Source organism: Thunnus albacares, chromosome 6 (genome assembly GCF_914725855.1).
Source record: "Thunnus albacares chromosome 6, fThuAlb1.1, whole genome shotgun sequence".
NCBI classification, from domain to species: domain Eukaryota; kingdom Metazoa; phylum Chordata; class Actinopteri; order Scombriformes; family Scombridae; genus Thunnus; species Thunnus albacares.
Window position 1 is genome coordinate 18,872,818 of NC_058111.1, and position 6,304 is coordinate 18,879,121.

Below are 6,304 nucleotides of genomic sequence, written 5' to 3' on the forward strand. Positions count from 1 at the left end.
GAGAGAGAGAGAGAGAGAGAGAGAGAGAGAGAGACCTAGTGCGCGTGGTCATCACCAGGATCTGAGTGAATTAATCCTGAATGAATTTAGCAACATGTGCAATTCAGAGAGAGAGACAGACAGAGAGCAAAAATTAATAAAGTACATAAGATCTTGATAAACGCGGTACAATAAGGTGTTGTTTTTGGTGGGGACTGTAGGTAAACTAATGTAAGCTGTTAAGCCTTAAATTCTTTGGACATGCAGATTTTTATGCAGACTGGGTGCTGCAGACACAGTTTTAGTCAGGCTGATAACATTTATATAACAGATATCCTCCTCTCTGTTCCTCTCCATTTTACATTATCTGTGAAACTAAAATAGATTAAAAAAAAAAAAATAGCCCTTTAATTACCAAGGCAAAGAAAAAGAAAGCGAAAACTTATAACTGTGAATTAAATATGTTGGAAGATGTGGCACAAACATAGATTATCTACAAAGGAGTTTTTTCTATTCTGTATGAGGACAGAGCATTTGAGCACCAGGATTAAATAACATTTGCCCTCATTTTTAATCACATTACTGAAAGCTTCACATTCTCACTTGCTATAAACTGAACTCACAGTTGTTATTGTCCGCTCTCCACAGAGCCATGGTACAATCAACTGACATCTTTATCAGTCATAAACACACTTTACTGCTGCTACTTATGCAAGGTTGATTAATTTCATGGAAAGCTGTAGCTTTGCCATCTGTTTTTGAGGAATATGTTGTTGTGGGCATTTAACTGATGGCAGAATAACAAAGCGCTGCTGCCTGCTGAACATAAATTGATGGCGGTGTGGACAAGCTGTGTGCGCAAGTGAAAGAAAACAAACCCCAACGGAAAGTGACATGACTGTAGATCATTGTATATTTGATGCCACACCATTCCTGTGGATTAGGCGGTGGAAAATTAAAACAAATGGCAAAATGGGAGATGCCAAGCCAAATAGCAGAGAATAAAGACAAACTACAGGCTGGAAGGATCTCCGTTTCACCTCAGAGACACTTTAAATGCCAGAGCAGAGCAGCTTACAGCTGGTGCACTGGAGAGACAGGTGGGGAAAGTAGTTTTATGTTAATTTACTCAGTGTGCAGTTCCAAAAACTGATCATGAGACACTTCCCATTTGTGTGTAATAACAATCTCAGTTGTTGCAGCCCTAGGGAGAGATAATCTCTCAATATGTAATCTTAGAAAGAAGCTCTGCGGTGGTCTATAAAACAGTTTGATCATTAACTTTAATAAGACATCAGTACACTTAATTCCTAAAAATGTTATTTAAGGGACAATATTTCAATACCCTTCAAGTCTGTGGAAAAATGGCATCAAAATACTTTTTTTTCCATTTCCTAGAAGATGTATAGTACCACTCACTTGCCAAATGTTCTTAAAATATTACCTGACTGGCTCAGACATGTACGAACTCTCCCAAAGAGAGGGAAAGATAGCAAAAACAGCCTCGGGTTCAGGATGTTAAATGATAATTCCTGTTATTCTTGTGTAATAGTCAAATGTTTAAAGAAGCTACATGTTCTCTAAGAACCGGGTGGAGCTGGATTTTCTTATCTGGTAATTGTCATATAGGCTTTGACATGATCAAATTTTAGCCAAAGCTAAAGATAAATGAATGAAAGAGGAGCAACTGTCTTTGAAGTATTTGGTCAAATACTTTTATATGTTGGTTTAAAACTGACTAAAGAAGATTCATAGAAAACCAAATCATTTTTCTCTGAAAATCACATAAAAGAACTGATAACACATTAACCTTTAAGTACAATGTGAATGATGTTGTGATTGTTGGAGGCCACTCCTCTGATTCTGGACTTGGACTAAGCACTAAATGAAGCTGATGGACAATGCATTGTATGTCTTTGACAATGTCTGATGAACACATCAATGGGAGATCACTTAGTCTCAGAGCAAAATGTTGTCTTTGACACCTGTATGTCACATTCTGTATCATGTGTTGTACAGGTAAATGTTGATGCAAGGTTGCTGTATATCTCTCTGAGGCACTTTTTTTTGTAATAAACTGTGAAGTGTGTGGCTCACCAATATCGATCCCAGTTCAATATCCTTTTCCAGTGATGCAATTTGTAATGGATAGAAAAAAAAAAAGATGTCAACGCATCACTTGTTTGGCATGCACTTGAATAAAGATTTCTATTTTGTATAAAAATTTGTACTGAAGCCAAGGTGAGTTTTTTTCTTTGCAAATTTCAGCATTTCCCCTGAAAATAAAAATAAAAAATCTGGGAGCAGTGGTAAAAGAGGTGTGTATGCCAGAATACTTCATCCAGGTGCACTCTGGTCAGACACAGTCTATGATTCCAAAAAGGTCACAGGAGATAAAGAAACACGAGGATAGAATAATACGTTTTGCATTGACGAGGGCAGATGGAGGAAAAAAGACCAACAATTCATCTTGAACTTTGGGATGAGATTGCAGAAGTGGCCTGATGAAATAAGCAGTGGACTAAAGGTTGGTTGGACATTACGTATCTCTGGACCCCCGTCAACATGAAAGGATCCTGGAAAATGTCACAGAGGTTTTCTCAAAAACAAACAGCCACTGCTGTCTTGTGTTTGAAGGCCTTGGCTCTCACCTTTAGGTTCATTGACAGCTGAGGCACAAACACACATGCAAATCTATTCCCCTTGTGCATGAAAGATAGGAAGAACTTAACTCGGTTACTTTGCAGTCACTGACACCAGATGACAAATGCACACATATAATCCACAATCAAATATTGTGCTCTGACATGCAGAATCTGGAGTCTCTCCCCAGGAGTGCTGACAAAATAGGAAAAGTACTGGGCCAAAATGAAGACGTAGCCTAGAGGTTGCACTTTCTCAGATGTTTAATGACTGAAGTCTCCTGGCTGCTGAAATTTAAACATCTTCACTATGGCACAGTTTCTATATGAAGACACAAATAGAACAATAGAAATGTGTTACAGATGAACCACTGATATTGAACCACTGAAAATTAAGCATGCATCATTTTCCATGATAAAAATAACCACCAAATTCAAGCGTATGCTTTTTAAAACAATGTCCCAAATCACCATGAATGGACTTGCTTCATAGACTGTACATTAAGATGGATGTAACGAGGTGTGACGTCACCCATTGGATTGCATTGGATCACGTTTGAAGCCCAGAGTTGCTGCTGATGGTTGACACCATCTTTTCCATTTGGAACCAGGACCTTCCAAATAAGTACAGGGGGATACAAGCCCCGCTACCTCATACTGAAGCAACTGCTAGCTTACTGTGGTAACACTTGGGCTAATGTTAGCTACTTTTGCAAAAATACGCTAAAAGGGTCGGTATCATTAAACTGACATATTATGACAATATTCTGACTCAGTGCGAGTCCTGGAGCTGGGGAGAGCAGCAGGTGAGTGAACTGTCAATCACAGCTGTCAATCAGCGCCCACACAGCAAACATCAAAGCTACTATAAATCTTAAAATCTTATTACCAGAGCAATAATTTCCAAAATGACCATCACCACACTTATTAGAAGGCCCAAATTTATTGATTGAGACCATAATTACTTGTTGAAAAAAATGATTGACTTAGTATTTCTAGAGAGAAGTTGACGCTTTTTGAATGGGAGTCAATTAGAGCCAACATCAAGCAGCCAGTGGCATTGCACTTTAAGGTACTTCTGTATTGGGTTCAACCTCAAGCTGTGGAAGCTCAATTTGTTTGTAGCACGGGTTGCAACAGCAGGGATTCAACCTCTTACCTGGTAACCTCTAACCCACTGAGCTCAACAGGATAACATCAGTAAATAACATTTTAACATGTCCATCCTCAAAATGACTGTAACAGCGACACAATGAGACAAAGGCAATGAAGCAAGTTACTAAAAAGTGCACAGGAACAAACAGGAAAAGGAGCAGTGAAAGGCGGATGACATTTAATCCAAGAAAAAGAAGACAGAGAACATTCTGCAGCCTCATGACTCATGTTTAGATCAAATCTTGTTGCCTCGTTAATGGAGATGCAAACCAGCTGTGGTCATTTGGGAGGATTGACAGTTGATTTAATATTGAGATCCTGAAGTCTGATCCCATAATGTGTCAGTAAGAGAGGGGAAAATGCTCTGCAGCTCTGTTGGTCTCTGTTGTGTCCTTGGCCTCTCCCCCCCTTTCCTTTCCAGGCTCAACCCCTCATGCCCTGTCCCCATGGCACAGCCTCAACTTTCAACATCAAAACAAACAGTAACTGTGTCACGGCTTCACACAAATTACTGCAATTCAGGGGAACTGCCTGGCAGGGGAGCTTGACTCAGACGTGGTTTTGCCTCACTCAAGACTGATGTTTGATTGCTTTAAGGGGGAATTTATTCTAAAACAGTACTCCAACATCCCAACTAGGCAATTACAAAAGGAGAAATGTTACAGTCACGTCTCTCCCAACTTTTTTTAACTGCAACCATATGCATGACTCATGTTTAAGTTGGCATTAACATTTTCAAACACCAACATATATTTATGTGGTGTTGCATTACATGTCCTTACCCCGAACCCTGACTATGACGTAGGTTTAGTGTTGAGTGAGTCAAATCCACAATCAAACAGATGTGTCCACTCCTCTGGGTGAATATTCGGTGGGCTGCAATCTGCAAGGAATAGTGAACAAACAGATTTTGATACATTTGCTTTGATAACATTTATAACTTCCACATGAATTTGGAACATAAACACTATCCTCCACCAAAGTCAAGTTAAGTCAAGACAAAAGCAGCCAGTAAAGCCACAATGCTGCATTACCACCCTCTTGCACATGTCAATACATGACCACATCCTCAGTAGCGTCCTTCCTGCCCCATTTAAACTTCCTTTGAGGGGTTAGCATGTGAATTAGCATTTCAGCCGAGGTGCAAAGCCTGCAGTGCATGTGAAACTTCTTTTTATAGGCTAACAGTGTGTGAGACGATGTGGCTAGCAACATAAAGATAAAACAGTTAATCAGATGTTGTGAAAGCCATCCTTTATAAAAACAACTGCAAGGATTTTGAACCTTTGAACTTTATTTTTTGATTGCTTACAACTGAGGTTTTGCCAAGATGTTTATCATAAGTTGCTATCTATATCTAAAATATTGGCAGTGTTCAATATTCCTTCTTAAAGAGTGGCGTAACAAATGAAAGAAGAGATGGGAGAAAGGGGGTTGCTGAGTGAGGTGTTGACTCTGGCAGAGTCAAGAAGAAATACATACAAGTGGGAATAGAGGGTGAACAAAGTAGAAAATAAGATAAAAAAGGAGGATGAAACAGATACAGGGACGTGGGATGATGAGAGAGAATCAGAAAGTGATATTTGTATGTATAATAAGAAATATTACCAGGATGTTGAGGTGGCACAAATGAAAGGGACAGAGAAATATGCAGAATTATGCAGATGTGACCTGATTGCTTTTTTTCCCCTTTTGCTTCTTGACCTTCCTCTCTGTAGAAAAGAGTGAGTTGCCTTTTGGAAAATAGATTAGAGGGAGATTAGCAAGTCTTGGATGTCTTTCTCCTGCTATTCCTGTAGTCTCTTCTTCTCAAGTAAGCCACCAGGAGGGCATGCCAGGCCACATGTGATGGTGACAAAACATACCAGTGTTATAAAGTGTCACGTGTACATGCACAAACGGATGCTGCTATCTTTTTTGGCTTTACATACTTTTCTTAAAGGCCCCAAAAACATACTTTCTTGATCATCTTCTTATTATGGGCCATGAGGTAGTACATCATTACATCAATAACTGTTAATTCTTCTGACATTTTTAAGGGTTATGTAATTTGGTATGAAAAATGCCCTCATTATGGAGTTTTTCAGAATGAATTTAATATGCTACTTTGCAGTTTTACAAACAAATTCCACACTTAAAACTATGAATTTTCTGTCAATTAAAGTATTGTTCAGAATCTAATTAATCAAGATTTTTTACAAATTAACCACTACATATGAACCTGAATAGAATGAGTAGGCACTTACCAACTAAACCAACATAACACAAGACATAACAAGAGAATTTCTGAAGATTTGAAACTGAGTTTTCAGGGGCTTTAAAGGGTTGTGTGGATATTTGAAATTCCAACCAAGAAAAATGGACAAAAACATTCAAATAACCATAAAACATTTGAAATTCTTGTGTTCCAGCATCAAGTCAAAATCCATTTTGATGTCTTTTCTAAAAAGGTCTCTCCAGCTCTTTTAGATTTTATCTTAATTGCCTGGTTGAGATTATGGTTCAAAACACAAATGGGGAAACGCAGC